Source organism: Parasteatoda tepidariorum, chromosome 12 (genome assembly GCF_982258835.1).
Source record: "Parasteatoda tepidariorum strain Cologne lab strain chromosome 12, Ptep-v5.0, whole genome shotgun sequence".
In the NCBI taxonomy this organism is placed as follows: Eukaryota; Metazoa; Arthropoda; class Arachnida; order Araneae; family Theridiidae; genus Parasteatoda; species Parasteatoda tepidariorum.
The window spans coordinates 25,754,136-25,781,831 of NC_141766.1; positions in this window are offsets into that span (position 1 = coordinate 25,754,136).

A 27,696-nucleotide genomic window follows, 5' to 3' on the forward strand; every position below is an offset into this window, starting at 1 on the left:
ACCTGGCCCTCTGCTTAAACCAGGAACGCGCCTCTGATTAACCTGCGCGACAGGCGATGCAGTATGAGAACTGGATTGAACTAGACTCATGGTACAGGGGAAAGTGTTACAGCTCCTGTTGGCCGAAAGTGACCTGGAGCACCAAAGGTAGAAGACTGATTTAGCTCCATAGTTTCACCTGCTAGCATTAGCTGGGCATAATGGAATGGCCTTCACGCCTAGGGTGGCCCTACCAGGAGCTAAGCTCCCGACGTACTTCGCCCATTCCGCCCAGTAGCACACCCTCGCCACGGTGAGGGAGCTAGCTGGATTTGAGGGGGATATAAATCGTTGAACTTTATAAGAGGCATCTAAATTTTTATTTACATATTAATCACACCAGATAGATGAATTTCCCAAAAAGAATTATCTAGTGACACAATGGAAAATCTGGGTGGATGAACAAGGCAAGTGACCTTTTCAGAGTGGCTGTAATAAGGGTGAGAAGATAAATGGTGGTTTTCGCATTATTATAAATTTTTTAGACAGCGAGGGATTAGTTATTTTCTTTATTTTATTTACCAACACCTAATTTGGAGTGGGGATGGAGCACTACTCTCCCAATGAAGTGATCCAACGATTGTTGATCGGCATGAATTCTTCATTCGGCACACACTGCCCAGAGTGATGACGAAAAATATCTCCAGTGGTAAGCAGATCATGGGTTAGAGTCAATTTGAATAGTTTCGGGATAGTTGTGTAAGGTTTTCGTGGTTTTCCTCTCCATGTAACGCAATTCTGTATCACTAAACATACATATATTGATGCGTCCACTCGTATTAACCCAGATACGTATTCCTGAATGTGTCACCTACCTGCTCATCTACTAACTTCTTCAACTTTATCTTAGTTTTTATACATTTTTAAGTCAGCGATTCAAAAAAGCTGTTTTTACACTGATAGTTTTTTCCTTTGTTAAAGTGGACGCCAAATATTATATTAATTTGTTTTTCTTTTTTTTATTAATACATTTTGTTTCAAATTAAATGTAACTACCATAACAGACAGATATTTAAAATAATCTACAGAGATGTCAACTGAAAGCCTCCACACTGTCTTTTACAGGTAGTCCGGTCTGACCACTGTGAAGGATATCCACTTACCGAACGAGTCATTTAATACAGAATATAGTTAAAATAAGAAAGTGGTAGCAAATATATGACTAAAAATTTATTTTATTTTTTGAATATTATTGGTTTGCCATATTCATTTGTCAACCACTACAGATTCAATTCTCAAATATATAAGATACATTTCTCTCAATTACTTTTACAAAAGGTTTTGGGTTCATGCGCACAACTGGTTTGCTTTTTAAGCAGTCAGCGCGGACTACTTATGAAAGACCGTGTGGAGGCTTCTTGATGTAGGAGGTGATGTCCGGACAAGCCATAATAATTAAAAGAAACGGTAAACATCTGCGAAGTAAATTTGCATACATTAGACTGTTTTTGTTAGCTTTTTAAGAGTTATAGGATAACATAATGCTATAAAGTGGTGAATTATATAAGCCTACGTATTATTTAGAAATAGTGGTGAATAAAAATCTACTAAATTGAATTTATTAAACCAAGGATCACAATTCATAAACTACCACTTTAAAATAAATATTTGCTGTTCGGAGCAAGTTGGCATCTCTGAATCTAGTGTAAAATGAAGCTCCCAGCTTCTCAGTGATTCACCAAAAAATAAAAGATCAAAAAAATAAAGCTGTAGCGAAATTTACAAAAATGAATTTATGTTATTAAGAGGTTATTGCACAACGTTTTTAAACAACAAAATAATTTTGTCAGCTAAAATCTTAGTATAGATGTAACATATTGAGTGGGAAAAAAGTCATGTCGATGTTTTAAGGTGAAATAATGCTCAATTTTTCAATTAATAAGTCAAATATATTCAATTCAGTTCAATGAACTCTTGCCAACTTTCTAGTAACAGTTCAACAGTTTACGGAGTTTGAACGGGGGAGAATCATCGGCCTTCGTGAAGCTGGATTGTCTTATCGTATAGTAGCCGCTCGTGTGCAGCGTAACAGCAGCACAGTGATGAGTGTTTGGAAGCAGTGGACGGACGAGTGTCGGACAACTCGAAAAATCCGAGAGTGGACCCCGAAATGTCACGTCAGCTGGCGATGACAGACACCTGGTCCGCATGGGGCTGACGAACCGTACGGCTCCCTCTAGACAACTGACACAGTGATCAATAGCTACAGGTGTTTCATTGCGTGCTTCATCAATTCCTAGACGTCTGCTGCAGCGTAGACTGCGAGCAAGGACTCCTTTTATACAGGATCACCCTCACGCTAAACCATCGCCGCCTACGGCTACAACGGACCAATCAGCATAGTGACTGGCTGGCTTATTGGCAGCGTGTCGTGTTTTCTGACAAATCCCGCTTTAATTTGTGGGACCATGATGGCCGCACTCGTGTCAGACACTATGCCGGCGAACGCCATCATCCCCATTAATAGTGCGTTATCGAACGCCACAGTGGACGAACACCCGTGGTTATGGTCTGCGATGACATAGCATATCACGGACTATCTCAATTGATACGAATTGTGGGTAATCTGAACAGCAACCGGTACGTCAGGGAAGTTCTACAGCCCCAAGCTGTTCCCTTCCTTCAAGCCTTGCCAGGCGCTGTATTTCAACAAGACAATGCCCACCCTCATATTGCTAGGACTGTTCAATCCTTCCTTGCATCGCGGTAGGTACAGCTTCTTCCTTGGCCAGCGTATTCCCCGGATATGTCACCGATTGAAAATGTGTTGGATTTCGTTGGTCGGCATCGCGCTCGTGATCCTCGTCCTGTTGCTTCCATAGACGAACTTTGGGTACGCATGCAAGCAATATGGAATGCTCTTCCTCAAACAGACTTTCAAAGTTTGCTTGACTCCATGCCACATCGTGCAGCAGCACTTATTGCCGCGCTTGGTGGCTACACAAAATACTGATTTGGATCTCTTGTTATCGTTTGCTTGCTTTGAAAGTTTAATCATTTATTTGTACCACTGCCATTCAACTGTGTATTAAATTTCATTCAATTACGACGATTCCTTCATGGTGTTGCAATTTTCACTAACATGAATTTATGATACTTAAAATATTTAATATGTAATGGGGGAAAAACAACTTAAAATGAAAAATATTAAACTAAAATATACTTTCTAACAAAGCGGTTCTATTCGTTCGTTGTAGTGGAACTGGGAGTTTAAGGATTTACGGCCCTTTAACCCTTTCGTGCCGACTGTCACAAACACGTGACAGCATAAAACCGTATCAATCAGGGTAAAAAGATAAAACTGGTAATCAAAGTATTTCTTTAGCAGTTTATTTGTGGGCGGAGTTATAATTGTTTGATTTATTTAATTCACCACTACTTTGTTCAAAATAAAACTATTTAGTTATACTGTGAATTAACATTGATTATATATAAGATTAAGCTAACAATAATTAAAGTAAAAATAAAGCAAGTCTGTCAAATTAGAAACGACTGAATTTAAAATACCGTTTTGACCGCATTTAAAATACGACAACATTGAAGTTACTGTCTTTATTTAATTACAACTTGATTCTGATTTTGCACGAATGCTTTTCTGAATCACCCTTCCCCAAGGTGTTAAAGAGGATCTATATCTTATTGATCTATATGTATTTACTTAGAGAAAATAAAATATTCTGGTAGCTACAAACATAATTGTACAAAAAGAATTTATATTGATATTATAACTATTTTTTTCCTCATGCGTATGAACCTTGTAGCATTTCTCAAAAAGCGATTTCAATAATCAAAATTACTTCAGTTCCGGAGATAAATATTGAAACAGGGATGCTTCTTTTCGTGTGCTTGACAATCGAATCCATAATCTGAAATTTCAATCGAAATTGGACCTGGCTAAAACTTCACCTGCACGTCTGATACAGGTAAAAATACAGTTTAAATTATGTCCTAATAACAACAGGCAGAATTTATGGTCAACCTCTCGGTGTCTGACGATAATACTGAATTAATTTTCTGATCACTACAAATTGGAATTTTTCCCCCTGGTACCGCTAAAAAAATGTATCATTGATTCAAATTTTGGTCAATTTCCGGCAGGAAATTGTAACTATTTCTGATGCTTTTCGTTGGAGGGCGAAACAAGTTTCCATCGTTTACTGACAGCTTAAAACAACAATCGCGTCTGTGAACATCATTAACTTCAGTTTAAATAACGTATAGTTTGTGTACTGCGCATGACTGTCTTATACCTCACTCATTTAAAGTGATTCCTAATTATATTTCATGTAACTTTAGACAACTTGTGTACTGGGAACATTATATTTTCTAACAATCGTTGAACAGCCTGCCCAATTGAAAGTTTATGACTGCCAATGTTCAATTTCCGTAGCCTCTTAATTTTGAGCCCAACGCAGAATACAAGGGAACTCCTGGATCACGTATTGGGAGAAATTTGCCTTAATGGAGGACTTTTTGATGAAACTAACCTACATTTGCTTTACATGGAGAAGGAAATAAGGAAAACCTTCCACTGTTGGTTGACGGCAAGGGAATTCTAACCCATGATCCATCTACCACTGAGGATATTTTAAGACAGGCCTAAGGTCGGTGCGAGCTGGGTGCAGAATTCCTACACAGGTCACACTATTGGGAGGTAAACACTCTATTCACTGAGCCACCACTGCTCATTTTGAACATTTAGACACATACACTGCATTCTACTCTTTGAACTCTCTTATAAAAGAAATACGTAGAATCTGACTTCTTCTCTTTTATTCAAAGACAAAATTAAAACCGTATTATATACGTAATTCATTTATGTTGTTTTTATTTTATCACTAAACATAGGAAAGCTTTTAAGTATAAGATTTCTTAACACCTGTATAATAATACCTGCCAGCAAAAAAGTAAATACCTGCACAAATTAAAGTTAAATTAAATGTCTTTTTTTTAACTTAATAATTTGGGAATAGTAAATTGTAAGTTATCGAGAAAAATGGCTACTGAAGAATACTTGGCTGATGCCTTAGTTGCTAAGCTCCAGGCAATAAAAAATAAGTAGTTTGAGGATAGAGTGGCAAACTTGCCCCACTAAGTATTTTCCAGTGGTAACAAAATTTAAGCTATTTTTAGTTTAGTATTTTTCATTGCAAGTGTTTTTTTCCACAACCACTTATCAAAATATCGAAGTATCATATGACATGCTACTTTAAAACATTTATATCGTGGTTACTCTTTTAAAAAATTGGCATAATTATCCTTATTATACAAGTTTTACTATTTAATTCACTAACTATTTATTATTTATAATAAATTGGTAGTGATTTAATATACGAAAATTTTAATATGCTACCAATTTATTATACGTTTGTAAAATGCGGTGCAGTTGGTATCTAAGTGTATATAGGATATGAACCACTATAATAAATAAAGTCATTACTTAATTTGCAAGTCTTGTTTATAATTCCTGTTTTTATTCAGGAGTTAAAAGAGTTTCTTTTTTTTTCTTAAAAAAACACATATATTAAAAAATATGCATCTGGAATAATTATATTTATTCCAAAAATATAAATCTATAACTCATTAAAAGAAATAAACAGAAATTTTAGGTATTATGGGGAATAGTATGTGCTTTTGAAAGAAATTTCAAAAGCTGCTGAATGTTTAAAGCAAATAACAACAGTGCAAAAAGATTTTTTTAATTATAAATTAACAAATGTTCTCTTTTATTCAAAGATAAAATGAAAGCCTTATTATATGCGTAATTCATTTATGTTGTTTTTATTTTATCACTAAACACAGGAAAGCTTTTAAGTATGAGATTTCTTAACACCTGCACAATAATACCTGCACAAATTAAAGTTAAATTAAATGTTTTTTTTTAAGCTTAATAATTTGGGAATAGTAAAATGAAAGTTATCGAGAAAAATGGTTGCTGAAGATCAACATCGAAAATGTTTCTGTTACGGGTGAAAAAAATCTTATGGGATTAAATAAAAATATTTTGAATCTAGATTCAGAAGCAAGAGGAAATTAGAAAATAAACTCCCAGCGTGCAGTAAAAATTCTATTTAATCTTAAATTGCTCATCTTCAAAACACTTTAGCATTTTCAGTCAAAAGTCAAGTAGTGCGAACACTAAAGATTTCAATTTAATATCTTATTCCAATTTATTGTGGGTCTTTTATTTTGAAATATTGATCTTCTTATTTCATTTCTTTAAACAAAGTGAATCAATAATGTTTCTCAAGTGATGCCGTGACAAAAAAATAAATAAAGAATAAAAAAATCCATGCAAAGATAGACAGACAGATATATGTTTTGATTAAATTTTCGAAAATATTGAAAATTGCAAACTACGATAAGACTCACATTTATACTAGGTACAATATATTTTGCGGAAAAGTTTTAAACGTAAATCCATTTGCAATTTAAAAAAAGAATACTATTTTTCAATTTCCACATCCTCATATTAGAAATGGCAGATGTTTTTTTTTTCATTCTGAAAAGAAACTTGCTTAACCAATAAATTAATAAAATATTTTGTGGTGCTGCCCTATCATTTTGCAAAAGGAAGAAGATGGTTATTTTAACTTAAAACAATTAGTTTTTATTTGTTTTTTTTGGTGTTTAGATGTATGGTGTAATAAGTAAAAAATTTAAAAAACTTTCATCCTATCGAAATAGAGAGGGAATCAACTAAACTAATATATCTGTAAATATTCATTTTCTTTGCGAAATGGATACATCCAGTTTGAACAGATTTATCCGTTACTTGAAATTTTGCTTTTCTGAATTGCATAATCCAGTTAGGACGCAAGAAATGAATTCCTAACGTAGTTCTGCATCTTGTTTAACATGTCAGGCTAACAGCATGTTAAACAAGAATTGCACTTACCTGAATGGTATGAACCAGTTCAGACCAGAGAAACAATTTCCCTGGTGTAGTTCTTGGTCCCTGGTGTCAGGCTCTCAGCTTGCTATCAACCATAGCAGAAACCTGTTCAAACCCAAGGAAATAATTCCTTTCTCAGTTTTTCGTCTTGTTTAACACGTTAGCCTTCCGCTATGTTGAAAAAAAATTGAGAATAAAATTTTTGAGGAAATGTAACATTTTTCAATAAAAATCGTGAAACAATTCAACTGATTAAAACTGATTAAGAATAGAATATTTCGAAAAATTATTTTAACACATGATCTACTTGTTGCATACGGGTTCTAAAGAAAGTATTAACTACCAATTTTTTCAAGTTACAGCTGAGAAATTATTGCTGGAATTCGCATTAAAGCATACATAACAAGCAGATTACGCACACATGCATATTACAAGGAATCATACACGAATTAAAGCAAAAATTTTAAAATTATTTCATATATAAAAGTAATATATACGGAACAATTTTTCGTTCTTTTTTGAACGGCAGGCACTGAACTTTCTTTCCTCGGAAGATGCTGAAAGTTTTGCTCATTTAACGTTACCCAGTGGGTACCTGTGAGCCTACATCACGGAGGTGAGCAATGTTACCCACTCCACACTGCCGCAGATACCCCTTCATAGAGTGGTGTCACCACATCACACAGCAGAAGAACGCACAACAGAGAGAGAAACATCCATGCACTGAACAGGATTTGATTCGAACCCGCAGCCACTGGTTTCACAGTCAGGCACGCTGACCGCTCGGCCATCTAGTCAGCGATATAACCTGAACATTGAGAAAACCATGGGAAGTCGTGTATCGGAACCATGGAAATCATTTATCGGTTGTTTACAACCGATATTATATATATGTTACGGCGAATGACCGAAATCGGTGGTTGTTGACTTTCACCGGTGAATGTCGACAAACACCAAATACGTCGGTGAAAGATCGAATATTTCATTACATTCTTGTACATTTGGACCCTCACCGGTGTATGTCAACAATCACATAGTCGCTTTGGTGAACGTCCGATATTTTTGTTATATCCAATTTTATATAAATTTATTCGTTGATATTATTATATTCATTTGATATATTTATATTTATTCTATATATTTATATTTATTCCATATTTTAATGCTTACTTACGATCGATTAAAAGAAACATCAGTGTTTGGAATATCGGGCAAATATATACCGGGCAATGGCACTTGACCTTAAAAAAAACATCAGTGTAAGGTAAACCGGGCAAATGTATACCGGGCAGTGGCACTTAACCGTAAAAAAACATCTGTTCAGGGTATACCGGGCAAATGTATTCCGGGCAGTGGCACTTCGCCTTAAAAAAACATCAGTGGAGGGTATACCGGGTAAATGTATAACGGGCAGAGGCACTTAACCTTAAAAAAACATCATTGTAGGGTATACCGAGCATATTGACATTCACCGGTGAATGTCGACATTCTCCAGATTTTCGTGTTTCACCGTAACATATATATATATATATATATATATATATATATATATATATATATATATATATATATATATATATATATATATATAGAGGGAGAGAGTGATAGATATAAATATATATAAATAATATAAATTTGTTTGTTATATAATATTGTTATATCATATTGTTTTCTATTAATTATTGCAAAAACTGATTTCAAATAGGTACAGTATCAGTTTAAATAAGTACAAATTTTGACACAGAAGGACATTAGACAGCAGTCAAAAAATGAAATTTCCTTTAAGATTTTAATAGTAAATGTATTTAGGTCTTCAGTAATAATATGTTTGAATTTGACTAAAACTATAACTCATTTGAACTCATTTCCAATAAATGTTTGCCTTAACGTAAATTTATAAAATGTTAGACTAACGGTTGAACTGCTAATTTGAGGCCTATATAGCCTAAAATTGGATGTGAGTCTAATCATTTACTTAACTTAGTATTGAAATCGAAAATGGGGAGTTTGGTCTACTGCGTATTTCACTTAAACTGGGAAAACAATCATCTGCCCTCAAGTAGTGATCCTAAGTAGATCAAATTAGGATCTTAAAGGGGAGGTTTAATAGGCTCAATAATGATTTCAAAGTCGGTTATTAACGCTAACATGAACATTAAGCTCATCAGATCGGATTGTTTTGCACCTGCTTTGCTATATGCAGTCTACTATGCTATATGCTTTGTATCATATATGGCATTTAATATTTAATAGTATTTTGTTTCACACGCATTTTTTTGTAATAAAAACTTTACTTCAACTTCCGCTCTTCTTGGATTACTCATATTTATAATCAGACAAATTTGTTTATGAATTATAGAAATTTAACAGCTTTTTCTTTTTTATAAGAAAAAGGAATACTTTTACGTTTTATCAAGCTTAACTTCAATACCACATTCTTTAATTCTATAACGAAACAAAATTAAAATACTTAATTGTTAAGTTGCTTCAGTTGTATTTGCAATAATCTATAGATATTAAAGACTTAAAATTAATATATATATATATATATATATATATATATATATATATATATATATATATATATATATATATATATATATATATATATATATATATATATATATATATATATATATATATATATATATATATATATATATATATATATATATATATATATATATATATATATATATATATATACATATATATATAACAAAATAAATAAGTACAAAGCGGACAAAGCGAAAAGAAGAAAAGAAAAAACCTTTTTGTTATTTTTTTAATTATTTTTTATTATTTTTTATTATTTCTTCTTCTTTTTCTCTTTTTAAATTGTTCCGTAATTTTTCTCATGTTTTCTCTACATTTTGAACTTATATAAATATATATTAAAGAGAATTAGAGAATCACTTTGCAAATTAAGATGTGGTTAGGATATGCGATTTCTAATACTTATCGATGAAGTTAAAAGCTTTTAGAGGTTGGGGAGACCGAAAATAAATAACAAACTGAAATAAGTGTTTCGCAGCACCCTATGCCAAAAATTGTAGCAGTAGATTTGCAACTTGTAGAAATTATATTTGTTAATATATGTGATAATTGCACAAATTTTATAAACCTATCTGAAATGTCAGTGTAGATAAGGACATTTGTATAAAAAAAGAAAAACCATTTTTTTTTTGTCTTGCGTTTTTTTGCGATAATTTTAGAAATATTCAATGAGATTACAAAAAAAAACTTGAAGTAATTTGAAATTCATTACAAACTTATTGCTTAAAATCTTGAGAAAAATTTGTCAAAAATTGCACAAGATAGGACCTCATTAGCGGGAAAAATTTTAATTTTTTTTATTTTCGTAGTGAATCATAATTTAAAATTGATAAAAAAAAAGTCTGATTTAGTTAGAAGCAGAGTAGTTTAGCACGTTCATACCGGGGTGACCCACCGGTGGATCACGCGAGATTGTCTCATCGGGCGGCGCACCGGAGTATAAACTGGTATCAAATAAATTTCATTTTTTAGTTTTTTTTCGGGAATAATCAGAATCCATATCTACCAATTGTTTTTAGCGGATGCAATTTTTATATTAAATTGCTTCTTCGCCGTGATAAATTTCCTTACAGTGAATTGTTATTGTTGAGAATAGATTAACTCCTCCCGAATATTATCTAATATTGAAATAGTTCTTCTACCAGTATTTTCTCTTTTCCGTCCCGCTTTCAGGCGCAACACCCGGCGTGAACGTGCATGTTGAAAATTATAAGGAATTTTAACACTCATTTCATTTTGTACTGTTGAACAAGATCTAAACTGCTGTTTGTAGAAAATGCAACACCATGAAAGAATCATCAGAATCAAATGAAATTTAATGCAGAAACGACTTGTACTGATACAAATAAATGATGAAATTTTCAAAACAAAAGAAACAAATTAAGCGTCCGAAATCAGTATTTGGTGCAGCCACCACGCGCTGCAATAAGTGCTGCTATACGACGTGGCATGGAGTCAAACAGATGTTGAATATCTGCTTGAGGAAGAGAATTCCATATCGCTTGTATGCGCAACCAAAGTTCGTCTTTGGAAACTGCAGGACGCGGATCACGAGTGAGACGCCGACCAACCATATCCCACACGTGCTCAATAGGCGACATATCCGGCGAATAAGCAGGCCAAGGAAGAAGTTGCATGCGTTGTGCTGAACAGAAGTCTCTAACAGTCCGCGCAACATGTGGGCGTGCATTATCCTGCTGAAAGATAGCTCCAGGGATGCCTTGAAGGAAAGGAACGACTTCGGGCTGTAGCACTTCACGGACGTATCTGTTGCTATTGAGATTACCCTCAATTCGTATCAAATTGGATCGTCCATGATACGAAATCGCACCCCAGACCATAACTCCGGGTGTTCGACCACTATGTCGTTCAATAATACACTCAGGAAGGCAGCGTTGACCGGCATAACGTCTAACACGAACACGGCCATCATGGGTCCACAAATTGAAGCGTGATTCATCTGAAAAGACAACTTGGTGCCAATCAGCTCGCCAGTCTCTGTGCTCAAGAGCCCACTGCCGACGCAGCCGTCGATGATCCGCCGTGAGGGGAATCCTGTATAATGGCACCCTTGCACGCAATCCACGGCGCAGCAGACGACGACGAATTGACGAAGCCGACAATTGTACACCTGTAGCAGTAGACCAATGTGCTGCCAGCTGCCTGGAGGAAGCTGTGCGATCATTCACCGCCATGCGGAGCAGGTGTCGATCATCGCGCTCTGACGTCACCTTCTGTCGTCCAGTGCCTGTTTTTCGAGTTGTTCGGTGCTCGTCGGTCCACTGCTTCCAAACTCGCATCACTGTGGAACTGTTCCGCTGCATACGAGCTGCTATTGCGCGATAGGAAAATCCTCCTTCTCGAAGGCCGATTATCCTCCCTCGTTCAAACTCCGTAAGTTGCTTGAATTTCTTATTCTTCCGTCGTGGAGGCATACTCAGGTCTCACTAAACGTTTGCCACTAACAAATAATCATAGACTATTTTCAACGTCCCGCTATAGCACTTTATTTATACGCTTTCAGCATCAATTCAGAGGGCGCTGCGCGCGCCACGCACGCGCGATGGCTCTGAAACTTTATTAATTTGCATAATATCCTATAATTGACATTTGCTGCGAATTTCATTTGATTCTGATGATTCCTTCATGGTGTTGCATTTTCTACAAACAGCAGTTTATAAAAAATTATACGGCATTGTTGGGAATTATTCCCCATGAAAGTATCATTTCTTTCCCGTGTTTTCTTTCCTCATATATCAAATTTCGGTGTTTGAACGCTTATTGAAAGGTATTATTCTTTGTTCTTTAATTTTGTCTTATGATACAAAATAATATTTGCTGAAAATCCCTTATTGTTTTGAGTTTCTTTTAAAAAGTACGAAAAAGTTGAAACTTTTCGAATTTTTAAAACCTTAAAATTGGTCTTCTTTTAATTAGTTGCCAAATACGGTTCAATACGAAAAAAAATTCTTTTTTTAAATTTTTAAACTCATGCGCAGTATAAAATAACGACTTTAATGATTTATATATTGCACAGTTCTCAATGAATTTCTTTTTTCAAATTTTGAAGCAAAAATTCTGCGATAATTTAAATTTTTTCTCAAAATTTTGCTTGATATTATTGAATATTTTTAAAGTTATAGCAGAAAAACATAATACAAAAAAAAAATCCCTTATACTAAAAATGTCAATTTCTCCTTAAATGTTTATGCTAGACTTATAAAATTCCGTGCAATCATTGCATATAATAACCAAAATAATTGTTGCTGGGTAAAAATTTATTGCTGCAATTTTGGACATAGGATATTCGAAGAAATATATATTTTCCGTTCGTATCTCAATGTCGACCCCTCAAGCTTCTGAAAGTTTTAAACTTTATTGATAAGTGTGAGAAATCGCTTGATCTAAACACTTCTGAAATTATGCAATGATTCAAAATGTGCTTCTTGAGGAATATAAGAAAATGAGGGAAAGACGAAAAGTAATTTCGTCTTTCCGACAGAGGATTTAATTGTATTATTTCGAACCCAAGTTCACACTAAAGCCGCATTATCATTATATGTTTTGAGAGCTGATGTAGCAAGGCTAGTGTGTGAAAAAGATTAATTAATTCTACGCAGTTTTTTTTGGTTGGTGCCCTGTTAAATAGGGAGAGCAATAAGCAGCATTTTCGTCATATTTTACTTTTTACTATTGAAAAGGTAAAAATGCTGTTCATACCAGAGAGAAATTAACCGATGTGTTTGGAGAAGATGTGTTGACAGTACGCCAGTGCCAGAATAGGTTTGCAAAATTTCGATTCAAAAATTTTTATGTCGAAGATGCACCGCGTTCTGGAAGGCCGGTTGAAGCTGATAAAGGCGCGATAAAGGCATTAGTTGATGCAAATAGGCGAATAACAACACGTGAGATCGGTGAGAGATTAAATCTATCGAATTCAACTGCTTATGACCACTTGAAAGGCCTGGGTTTAATCTTCAAGCTCGATAAGTGGGTTCCCCATGTTCTCACGAAGAGAAATTTGTGTCATCGCGTTGGCGTTTGTGACTCGTTTCCTCAAAATGATCAATTTTTGCAGCGCAATATTACTGGGGGCGAGAAATGGGTTGTCTATAACAATGTCAAGCGCAAGAGATCATGGAGCAAAAAAAAATGAACCGGCTCAAAGCATTTCGAAAGCCAATATCCATCCAAAAAAGTTGATGCTGTCTGTTTGGTGAGATTTTAGAGGAATAGTTTTTTCTGTTGAGCTTTTACCGGATAACACAACAAGTCTACTGTCGTCGGCTGGACAAACTGATCGATGCACTTCAACAGAAAAGGCCAGAATTAATCAACAGAAAATGTATAGTGCTTCACCAACATAATGCTAGACCTCATACAAGTTTGGTCTCTCGTCAAAATCTTTTTCTGCGTGAATGGATATATTGCCTCACCCACCATATTCTCCAGATCTGGAGATTCCAGAGTATAATTTGCTCCGTTCACTGCAAAATTTTTTGCACTGTAAGCCCTTTACTTTAAATGAAGAGGTCAAAAATCACCTGAATCAGTTTTTTACCAACAAAGACCAAAAATTTTATGATCATGGGTTCATGTTACTACCAGAAAGATGGCAAAAGTTGCTGGATCAGAATGGCCAATATATTATTTAATAAAATATTTATTCATTATACGGAAACTTTCTTTAATTTTCCCCAAAAGAAACGAAATTACTTTCCGAACAACCCAATATATATATATTGACCATTCGGAATAAAAATTTCTAAACGAAATATTTTTAATCAATTTTAAAAGCTTCCACAAATATCGAACTAGATCAATTAGCAGAGTCATATTCATCTCACTTTTAGTGATTATAATATATAATAGAAAATCTTATTTATGCCGAATAAATTATATCCAACTATTATATCAATTTAGTACTGCTAATTCCCATTAGAAAAAAGGAAAAATAAGCAAAGTCTAGACTTTTATTGACTATCCATATAACGTATAACGTATGTTTATAGAAAACCCAAAATCATCCAACAGAAGCCATTATATTTACAAAATCTGTAACATTTCACTTAATCGAAAATTCAATAAAACCAATATTGTGAATTTTAGAATTTCAGTTTGAGCTTAGCATGCTTCATTTGATCTTGTTTAAAAAACTTGATAACAAAAAATATTATTATTTTAATATTTCTTTTAAAAATATATTTATTTCAAGAATAATAATTTTTGCTCGGCTTTTTGAATGAATTGTTAAGTACCTCACTATACACAAGTCCTTAAATCCGACTATAACGGGAAAAAAATGAGTAACATTTTGTCTTTGAAATATATTGAGAATTAGTTAATAAAATAATACTTACTTATTTAAAAATTCAAAAAATCTAAATGAATATATTGACATCGGAAATGTGATACGACTTGAAAAGTAATGTTTTTGATTAAAAATGGGTTCATAATGGGTTAGGTAAATAATTTATTTGACAAATTTCTTGTTGATAGGGAGTTTTGCAGTTATTATATTTATTGAAAATAAGTAGTAAAACTTTTATGCACAAACAAAATGAGTTCTTTTCATTTACTAGATGCAGTCTTTAAATGAAAAAGTTCAAAACAAAGTTATTTTTTTGATTTGTTTTAAGAAAAAGAGCTACATTTTTTATATCTTGATATTTTTTTCTAGATTAGATCTGAAAATCTGACAGCGTATAATTATAATAATCGTATAATTTTATTTCCGAGCTATAATAAAGTTCATTTTAATCTAATATCTGTTATTAGAAAAAATATTGCCCTTATTTTGTTTTTGAAATAAAATTTAAAAAATATATGTATTCTTTCATATTTCTAAATAAATACGAATTCCTTTAAACACTTGAAACAAAACATTTCAATATTTTTCGAACTTAAAATATTCATATCAAATCTAATTTCCAGAATATAAAGTTCATGTTTTATTAATTTATAATTCAAAATATTTATTATCCATTCTTAAAATGTCTGATAACAATAATATAAATTTATTATCTGTAAGGAAATTTCAGTAACTGACAACAAAATAGGAGAATATATTCTGCAGAGCTATGTTGGCAAGATTTACTAAGTCGGAGGCTTGTAAATCTAGACGAGAAAATATTTGTAAGCAGCAAAACTACTCACCACCCCTTTGATTCAACCATGTCCTCAAAATCTATATTTTTAGTCTAAACAGAGGCTTACTATGCTTATTATGTTTTTGTTGACCATTGGTCTAGCCTTTACAGTACTTTAGCTGACTGTATCTTTCAACTCAAATCAGTTTCTCCTTATACTATTCAATGACAACAATTGTAATTGTAACTATTACATTTTTAGTTTTGCCATCAATGAGAGAGTAGCAAATGAGTTATTTTACAACTAGGTTCGCAGCAGTAACTAGAATAAAGTCAATATAGTTTAGAACCATTAAAATTCGATCAAAACAATATAGATAGAAAAAATGTTACAAATCGGACAACTTTTAATCTTGTGTGTAAAGAACCTAACCAAAATTTTTAAAATTATATCCTTACTAGAAAATTGTGAAATAAATCGAAAAAAAATATGCATATCTCTTTGAACTTTCCTGTTAAAAGATTCAGAATCTATAGATGCTGTTAATTTAAAATCATTAAAATTTAAAATCTGACTAAGTTATGAAAATGTAATTTAATTGGTGAGTATAACCGATGCCTCCTATAACTGAAAGCCTCCTCGCGGTTTTTTTACAGGTTGTCCAATCAGACCACTATGAAGATAAACCAATTTATGAAAGAGCCATATAATTGAAAAACTTTTACAAATTAGAAAGTGGTAGCAAATATATGTCTAAATTTTTTTTAAATTTAACATTCAATTCTCAAATATATATATGACAAATTTCTCTCAAGTACTTTTGAATAGAATTTGGATTCATGCGCTCAACTGATTCGCATTTTAAATAATCTGCGCAGACTACTTTATAAAATCCCGCGTTCAGGCTTTTTGATGTAGGAGGTGATGGTTAAGACCAGTTAAATACTTTATTTACATTACAACAAAAAAAAATTATTATAATCTGATATCTATAAGCAAGAAAAAATGAAAACTCTTTTTTTTTTGAAAAAAGTGAAAAAACTATTGTAGCTGCAATACTTAGAATTCGTTTAAATATATAAAACAAAAAACATTTCAATATTTCTCTAACTTAAAATATTCATATCAAATCCAATTTCCAAAATATAATGTCCTTGCTAGATTCATTTATAATTCAAAATATTTATTACCCATTCTCGAATTTTCCGAAAAAAATAATAAAAGATTATTATTTGTAAGGAAAATGCAGTTATCACGAAACCTGATAGCAAAATGGGAGAATATATTCTACAGAGCCTTGTTGACAAGATTTGCTAAGTCGGAGGCTTGTAAACCTAGACGAGAAAATATTATTAGGCAGCGAAACTAGTCACCACCTTTCAATTCGACTATGTCTTTATGGTCTATATTTGCGTTCTAAACAGAGTTTGATTCACTTCGACACAAATCCGATTTCACAAAGCTTTCTAGCAATGCTTCTTCTCCGGATTACAAAAGAGCGTGCCCTATCCAATTTCTTGGGGATTAAGTTAAAAATTTCGTTTTGTTTTGCATAGCGGCTGTTTTCTTTTTAGCATTTGAAACTGAAGACATGTTGCAACTCAATTGTCTTTTGCATTTTTGGAGTAAATTCCATTCCACATAAGTCCCGGCAATACTTTCCTGATAATTTATTTATAATGGATTACTGTTTGCTTTTTTGGACTGGAATTTTGAAGACTAACTCTATTTCTTTTCATATTGAAAGTTTTTGAAAAATAAAAATATGAATAAACAGCTTATCGTTAAGGATTTGTTATAGGGTAAAATTAATGGTTGTTTATAACTGGGTTTATACATAACATGAAATTATTATTTGTCTAAGAGCGATTGGAATTTATAATTATTCGACACAGAAGATTTAAAAATTTTTTAATCCTTAAAATAAGTAATGCACTTTCAAGAGCAATTGTTCGAGCATTTTACAGTTATTTTTGCATAAATCTCTCTGAAATGTATTATTTCCTTTACAGATTAGTTATTTCAGATGTTCTTATGGTGCATCAGCTATCTAAGCTGATAGTAGTAACAAGGCTATAGGATCAGATAATTTAATCATAATAGCAGCAGTCAATAAAGCTTTGGAATTATTTTTAATTAAAGAATTATTAATTACTTGCACGCATTATTAAGATAAGAAAAGATTTTAAATTATACTCGCAGAAATGCCAGTTGCTCCGGACACACTAAAATAAATAACTACGGTAAATAACTGCAAATTAAATTTTGCAAATATTTGACTATTTTTGCTTGCTTTTTGAAAGGTATAGCATGACTAAAGTACTATAAAGTGGTGAATTATATAAGGCTACGAATAAATCACGAATTACAATTGATAAACTACCATTTTAAAGCATACATTTGCCGTCCGGAGCAAGTTGGCATCTCCGTATTCGAATAAATGTTCATGTGAATATAGATTTCAAAATGTCTATACTGTAAAAAAAAAATGGTGTGCAGATGCCACCAATTTTGATCTTGAGGTAGGCTAACATTTTTTCCAGCTCACGCCGTCGCATTTTTTGTTTATTTTTCCTTTTCAATTGTTTTTATTTATTTATTTATTCATTTGTCTTTTTACTTACATTTAAATCATATGTTTTCATGCTTGTTAGAATTACACTGGTTATCATAAATTAAGGAAAATTCACAAAAATCGCGATAACTCAAGAAATTACACATGGAATTTTATGAAACTTACCCACAATATACAACACATAGTAAGGTATTAAACAACATAAAAAGAAATTATCAGACATTAATAGTAGTATAGAAATTAGCACATGTATAAAATAAACAAATTGGAAGTATCGGTTTGCAATAGAAAAAGTACCTTTAATATGGAATATGATTGCCTCTAGAAGCAATACAGCACAAACAGCGATGTGTGATGCTTTCAATTATGCGGTCTATCAGTTCAATAGGAAGTGAGAGCCATTGCTCTTGTAAAGCAGTTGCAAGCGTGGCAAGGGTCTGAGGGGGCGGATTGATGGCAGATACACGCCTCCCTAGAGCATCCCAAACGTGCTCGATAGGATTCAAGTCCGGGGATCGAGCTGGCCACTCCATGCGAGTAATTGTTTCCTGTTGAAGATAATCATCAACAATGCGAGCTCTGTGTGGTCTTGCATTATCGTCCTGTAACAGGAAGCAATCACCAATTGCCCCGGCATATGGGCGCACATAAGCATCAAGGATGTTGTCTCGATAAACCTGAGCATTCACGGTTCCCCTTGGAAAGACATGGAGGTATGTGCGCCCTCCTAAGGATATGCCTCCCCAAACACAGACACTGCCTCTTCCGTATGCATCTCTTTCACGGATGTTTGATGGATGATAACGGGTCCCAGGTTCTCTCCATATCAAATAACGTCTACTGTCACTTTCTAGACTAAACCTGGACTCATCCGTAAAGAGAACAGGCCTCCATTGATCTGACGTCCAGTGGACATGTTGTCGGGCCCACTGCAAACGGTCTCTCCTATGGCGTGATGTGAGCGGCACGCAAATGGCTGGTCGTCTCGCATACCGTGGAGCCTTCTGCGCACAGTTGACGTTGACACCAACCTTCCGGTGGCTGCAGCAAGAGAGGATCTAAGATGTGTCGGAGTAGCGGTTCTATTCCTGCGTGCACTTAATGTCAAATATCGGTCATCGGCACTGGTCGTAACAGTTGGCCGTCCTTGACTGAACCTCCTAGATGCCGAATCTGTGGTTTGAAATTGCCTCCAAAGTCTATGAACCACAGATGGACTCACATTTAGCCATCTGGCCACTTCTGATTGACTCTGCCCTGCCTCTAGTCTCCCGATGGCTCTCCATCGTAGTTCTTCAGGCAAATGATGCCTAGAGGTCATTATTACGAATTGGCTATCTCAGATTTTCAATGTCGCAATCACAGTAAAATTTGTGTGCTTTCTCTCAAACTTGGACTTTTATGCTCCAGGCAGATGACGTAAGCCGAGTGCAGCGCCACTAATTTGCATATTGCAATTTTACTCAGCTACTCTTAGTGGACAACATATGCAAATTTTGCACGGTTTGGCTTACTTTTGAAAGAGTTATCGCTATTTTTGTGATTTTTCCTTAATTTATGATAACCAGTGTAGTTTCATGGCATCATATGGTATAAACATTACGTTTAAAAAACAAGATCATTTTTTGTAATATATATGTCCTCATTCTTCCAAACAATTGTTATTTTGACAATTTTATAAAATATTACATACCTTGACTAGGGGAGAGTGGGGTCAATTGTAGCATTTTTTACTTAACTATTTTCAACTAACGAAAGATCTAATATATTATAAGTATTAATTGACAGACGAGTAAAGTAGACTATCCACTGCTAGAAAAAAAATAAATACCTTATTTTAAACGTCATTATATTAGTTATCAGCAATTTTTGACAGTCGTGCACTTGTTGCAATTGTCCCCACTTACGAGGTCAATTGTAACAGTTCATAAATTCAACTAAAACGTAGTTAATTATACATATTATCATAGTTGTGACATATTATTTCATTGATCAAAATAGTAGTGATATTTTAGGAGCAAAAATAATAATGAGTAGAGACCTAAAGGGTTAAACTTTTAACTTTAAGGGGTTAAAAATTTTAATTTATGCTGTGAAAGGTGACAAATAAAATAATGCACATGCAACATAATATAAATGATATAGGAAACTATTGGTGCTTCTTAAAGAGTTAAGTAATGGTTTGTAAACATAAGATTATTTATTTTCAGCTGTTACAATCGTCCCTTTACTTATTGTTACAATAGTCCCCAAGACGCCATTTCAGCTTCATTTGTTAAAAACAATGTTAGTTAATTAACAAAACTAATCTTTTTTTTTGAAATGTTAATAAATGTTAATTCACTTACATATTCGGTTAATAATTTTTATTTGTTTAAACAAAATTGCTTTGTTACAATATAATATTCTAATACCAAAAAAAGTACTTACGTAGCGTAAAAATATCTTTTGTGATGTAACTCTTTCAAAAGTACATAAAAATGGTTGCCAGCAGGGGTGTACATGTAGATTTATTAAATACACCTTGTGCGCCACCTAGGAACCAAATCTATAACTCGACACATGAAATTTTTGCTCTGTTACAATCGTACCCTGTTACAATTGACCCCACTCTCCCCTACAGTTAAAAATGTGCTTAGTTTACCTCAGATTACCTCAGCATTGCAAAAGCACTTAAAAAAAATTACATTTAGCAAAATCTTTAAAATTAAGTCATATATTCTAATCAATGACTTAAATAAAAATTACTATTAACTTTTCAAACTTCATTAAATAAAATATAAATATTTTCGCTTTATTCGCTATTCCGACAAAACATCAACACCGTTTTGATGTAACAGAGCACGACAAATATCTCTCCCGTTAAACAGCTTTTTCAGAAGTTTTTTTTTCCATTCTCATCTTCGCTACTAGATGTTCTTTTTCTTTATAAATTCGATTATATTTACTTCTTACAGATGTAAAATCTTCACCATTTTCCCTTCACAGTGAATAGTTTTCCCTTTGCCGAAAAGGACCTTATCTATTTGAGGCATTTTAGGACGATAGCACTTTAGCTTTTTTTACTGCTAAACACATTTTTGGTCTAGAGGGAAGGCTATTTTTTTTGCTCTTACAGTATTTTCTTCTCTCCCACGAGAGTAAAGTCTCTCAGGAGAGGAAAAATATCTTTTGGAATAACTTTCTAGGACTTTTCCTCTCTATAGCACTTTTAAATCTCTCTATACGTAAGTGCTTTCACCTTCTAGATAATAAGGCATATAATTTTTAATTAACAGCAACTTTGAAATTTTTTGTGAAAATTTAATTAACTATTTCAGTGTTATGATGTGCAGAACACTATAATAATAAACTCTGAGCCTTGGTGGCTCAGGGGATAGAGCATTTGACTTCCAATGAAGTGACGATTTCTTGTCGATACGAATCCCGCTCCCGGGTCGCACAAACCCCAGTGTTGACTTAAAAGTATCTTCAGTGGTATCCTCACCCCTAGCCGTCTGGTTAACCATAAAAGGTTTACATGGTTCTCCTCACCATGTAACGCAAATGTGTGTTAGTTTCATTAAACAGTCCTCCACGAATGCAAATTTTCTCCCAATACTTGTTTCAGGAGTTTACTTCTCCTCTGAATTGGGTTCAAAATTAAAAGGCTACGAAGTTGGATATTAGTTGCCGTAACCCCAAAATTGGGTAGGTTGTTCAACGGCGGAAATAAAATAATATACTCTAGCCATCGTGGATAGAGCATTCCAATAAGGTGGCCAAGGTTCGAATCTCATTAGTGACAGGTTGATACGAATTCAACTCGCACCGACCACAGTGCTGACCTAAGATATCTACAGTGGGAGACAGATCATGGTTTAGAGTCCCCTTGTCGTCGGGCTAATCGTGGAAGATTTTCGAGTTTCCCCTCTCCATATAACGCAAATACAGGTTAATTCCATCAAAAAGTCCACCTCAAAGGCTAATTCATCTCAATGCTTGATCCAGGAGTTCTCTTGAAATCTAGGTTGGGCTCAAAAGTACAAGACTACGAGGTTTAACATTGAAAGTCCTAAATTCAGAATTGGGTCTTCTGTTGCAAGTAAAATAAAATATTAAACGCTTAAATTTGTGTAGAAACGATTTGTGGTAAAAAAAAAAAAACAGATGAATATTTATAGTAAACATCAATTCAAAATATTTCGAGGTATATTACAAATATATATATAATAATGAATTGCTAGCATTTTGAATATCAAATTTAATTCCATATAGTGTTGAAACAGGAGGTTGGCAAGCGGGTATTGGAGACAGGGTGATTATTATTATAATTTCTTCAAAGGTATAAATTGTGGTAGAACAATGAACATATATAGCTTCGGACCATCCCTGGAAATGAATTTCTAATACCTCATCAGTATATTTTAACAATTACAATCAATTAAAAACAATTGAAATCAAATCAGATGAGAATTTGATCAAACTCAGGTGAAATAAAAATTAAAATCAATGATTTTCTCAAAATGAGCAGCAAAAATCTCGAGTAATTCTAACATATGCAATTGTCGTAGTTAAAGATGGAATATTAGCTAGTCTTAACCCTTTAATGGGCCCTTTATTTCTAGTAAAGGTAAATTAAAGTATTTTTGGAATTGAAATTGTTTTAAGAACAGTAATTGATATAAAAAAAAATATTTAATTTATAAAAATGAGATTTTTTTGGTGGTAAATATATTAACATGACCTATTAAGAACTTACTGACTTTTATTTTTTTTAATTTTTAAAATAAATTTCTTAAATGCTACAAACTTCAAAAGGAATTATGTATTTTATGACTTTTATACGTGTTTTAAAAGTGACAAATGGCTACCAATTTTATTCAAACTCACTTCAAGAAAGCTGAAGTTATTTAAAAATAGAAACCGAAATTAAAAGTGGTAAAACGTGGTGGTAAGTATACTTATCACGGCCCTCAAAAGGATTAAAAGTAGTACAAACTCTTTGCAAAAATCTTTCGAGTAAACTTACGATTTTAAAATAAACGTGATAAACTTAATAAGAAATAGCCAAAAAACTTTATTTTTAGAGTTACGGCTTCTTTCTAATAGCATACCCTCCAACTTATGAGGATTTTGAAAATAATTCTTTCTAGTGGTAGCGAACCAGAGTAGAAATTTTTAAAGCAAATGGATCTCTCATAAAACTTTTATCAGAACTTAAGAATCTAGCCATATGGCCTGCACTTTTGTAAGTAATAGTGGACAGGTTACGCTAAAGTTAATTTGTTTTAAATATTAAGACATTAATTTTGCTACCGTCAGAAAAGAAGATTTCTGAAACTACGGAAATTCCGTAGCAGTTGGAGGGTATGTAATAGTAGCAATTTAATTACGTAGCACTAGAGTTGAACATGGCTGAAAGCCCTTATATAGCAAGACGGAAAAGATGACAAACTGGTACGAAAGACATTTTATTATAGCATTTTTTCGAAAAAAAATAAAATTTCTGTAACTACCAAGATTTCTTTAAGATTTTAACATATATATATAAATCTGCTTCTTTTCAAAGATAAAATCGAAATTGCTGAATAGTTTAAAAAAAGAATAAGTAAACTCCTCCCAAAAATTAGCAATTTCTGAAATGGTTTTACTACCAGCCTTTTCTCTTTTCCGTCTCGCTTTCACCCCTGGAGTTGAACAATGAGGTATTAGCGACGGTAGATAATAGCCTGTTAGTGAGGTAGTAGTGTGACAATCTGCACGCAAAATCGTAGCCTAGGAAAGTTTAAGGAGTCAACACGTCCACGCCGGGTGCTGAGCCTGAAAGCGGGACGGAAAAGAGAAAATACTGGTAGAAGAACTATTTCAGTATCAGATAATATTCGGGAGGAGTTAATCTATTCTCAACAATAACAATTCACTGTAAGGAAATTTATCACGACGAAGAAGCAATTCAATATAAAAATTGCATCCGTTAAAAACAATTGGTAGTTATGGATTTTTATTATTCCCTAAAAAAAAAAAAAAAAAAAAAAATGAAATTTATTTGTTACCAGTTTTTACTCCGGTGCGCCGCCCGTTGATACAATCTAGCGTGACCCACCGGTGGGTCACCCCGGCGTGAACGTGTTAAGGAATGTTCCGCAGCGAAAGAAAGTTTGAGGAGAACAGATGCCGCGCGTCCTCGGTCCCTTCATAGGCGGATAAAAATGATCAGCTACCACTGAATGACTAGTGCCAGTGATGCTTGACTTCAATGATCTAAGATCCGATTCCCACTATCAATCAACCGTGAAATCTTCTTTTTAAAAGACTATATGAAGGCGGGTGTAAATATTCGACATAATTTTGATTAACATATGTTCAATGCAATTTTGATTTAATTTTTGCAAAATTCATGAGAAAAATACCAATTATATAAAAAAAAATTAATTTATTTCGTTACTTACTAAAAGAAATGTGAAAGGGCTGTATTCTTTTGAATTTTTCATGTTTCGTGTGAATTTTAATTTCAGATGAACTTTCAAAGAAAAACATTATATTTACTTTGACCGTAAATATATTATTTTTTTATAAACTATTATTTTTTAATTATTTTTTCATAACTGGCGTTGAACAGTCGGCCCAATTCTCAATTTACGGCTACCGAAGTACAACTCTGTAGCATTGTAATTTTGAGCACTATAAAGAAGACAAGGGAACTCCTTGATCAAGTATTGTGAAAAACGTGCATCTGTAGAGGACTTTTTGATGAAACTAACATGCATGCGCGTTACGTGGAGGCAGAAAATCACGAAAACGCCCCACGGTTAACCAGACGGCAAAGGGGTCTATAAACACCAATCCGGCTACCACTGAAGACATTTTACATTCTTCAGCATGGAGGTCGAGGCGAGCCGGGTGCAGAGTTTGAATCAATCCGCCATCGCTGAAGTTTGAACCTATGTCACCTCATTAGACGGTGAACAGTCCATCCTCTGAGCCACTGGACTACCCATTTATTATTTAAAATATACTTTTTATAGAACTGCTCTTACTCAATATTTGCTATTAGGGGGGTTACTCTATGAACTTGAGCTGTAACCGTCTGAACTTGGCGTATTTTTCTAACTTGTGCTATTAGTCCTTCAACTTAACAATGACTTTGTAAGCCTTTCTTTGTAATGTGCACACTAGCCTGCATATCTATATGTACCAAAAAAAATTATAAATATTTTTGTTTAATTCTGTCAAATTTTAAAACATGGCTTTTTAAAACTGCTCAATCTGGTCTTTATTCTTAATCATTGAAAGATGCATCGGAGTTGGTTGATGATAAGTGTGATCATTTTCAAATTGATAAAACGTAGTTTCAGTATAATCCGGTTAAGCAAAATTTATTCCTCAAAAAAAAATTTTTTTGCTCCCCAGTGTAATTATTTTCAAACTATATATTAAAGAAATATATCAGTATAATTCATTCCCAGAAACATTAATTCTGAACAATCACAAAGATATATCCTTTGTAAATGCCTCTGATACGTTATACACTCCTTCAACGAAAAATATTCTTCATTAATAACTCTGCTCTTTTAGGTGTAAACAATAATCTATCCCAGCTGTCAGAAAATTCACATTCATTGAACGGGGGTAAAATTCATCACCCATTGGGTAATCAATCAAGGGTTATGCGATGCATTAGATTGAAATGCGCTTTCTTCCATAGTTATCCTTCATTTCATACTTTATCAATGATGATGATTTAGACAAGTATGGTGGAGTAATGTTTCCTTTTTAAGAGGAAATGTGATATTTTCTGACAACATTCATTATTTTCCTTGACTTTTTATGCAAGTTTACATGAATAATTAAATCATAGCTCACATTTTTTTTAAGAGATAACATACTGACAAATAATTCATGGACATATGTAATCAGGTTTTTTCCCCTAATCTGATAAAAATTTCGATTTGTCACTTCAATTTCGGTATTATGTGATGAATAAAGGTTTTCCACATTTCTGGACAATTCCTAGCAATTTATTTTCAAAAATTAATAAAAGTCGAGTTTATCAATAATTTTAAAATATTCTATTCATACTTTAATAACTATTTTATAAACACTTTACACTCAGACTCCATTTCCACCTATGGTATACCTACGATTCGAAAAGCAGAAATTTTTCATTTTCATGTTTAGTAGCCACTTTCTTTAGTTGTCGCCAGGTATTATGGGCATAGGACAAAAATATCAAAATACTTTTATAGCACCAAATGTTTGGAAAATCCCTTACAAAAAATAACGTGTTTCAGAGGTTGTTTTTAAGGCTGACAGATGTTAAAAATACACCTGAGGTCGAAAATGTGGTTAAGTTTTGCACCAAAAATAACCTCATTTAAACCCTACAAAATCAACTTCATGTATAACTCAGAAATAATTTTAGTTTAAGTCGGATGAATTTATTCACACCTGGAATATAGGTATTAAATAACTGCCAACTTTCAATCCCTCCGAGGATGGTGTTCCCCAGTGGTAGGAAATGGAATTTAAATTACAATTTTAGTCAGAAACATATCTGTATTTTGGAAAAGCTTATTCGGCAACCACGACAGTATTACATATTAATATATATACTTATTTTTTCTAGAAAATTGTGGTAGTCAAAAAGATCATAAATTGAGTTTATAAATGCAAGGAATATATAGAAAGCATACATTTTACTATTACTTTAAATATAGAAATAAAATTTTACGTAAAAGTAGGCAGGTACTATTTGCTTGAAGTAAAGAGTAGAGAATGAAAGTGATAAGGTGAAGTAGTGTAGATTAATGAAAAATATTCCGTACACCTTAGAAACAACCTCCGTATGCTACTTGCTCGAAAGTAGATTTCCATCAAACTTAAAACAACCTCAAGTGTGAATAAAACAGCTTCATACATCTTTATTATACCCCTTAGGAGGATGATCTTAGGAGGATCAAATCAATCTTGACACCTCAAAACAACCTCAAAGGTACTAAAAAAAAACCTCAAACCTCAAAACAACCTCAAGGTACCTCAAAGATACCTTGAACCTCAACCTCAAAAACCTCAAAGATACTCGAAAAACCTCAAACCTCAAAAAAAAACTAAAAAAAACCTCAAAGATACTTTAAATTTTTGTAGGGGGTTTTCCAGATCATAACTGGCGAATTAGAAAGATCAAGCTTGAAGCTTTCAGAAGTGGGGTCTTATTTTCCCATACAAAATTTGCATCGACCAAAATGAGTGTGGGAAGCTAAGAGCTTCGAAACTTTCTCAATACCATCGTGAATAAAAACGCATTCTGATATAAATATTACAATCCTATAGAATGAATTCAAAATTGGATGTATTAACACTAGCAAGAAGTAAAAAATTTACAAAGTTGTAACCAAGTCTTATCAAAGCTTTCACATAAACATTCAAGATGCAAAAAAGTTCAGCTGTCAATATATTTTTTTACTGAATATTCTTATTAATAAAAGAATTCTAGACCATAGCAAGTTCTTATTGTAAACATTGAAATTAGTTCACTAAATTAGATTAACCCCTTTCTCCC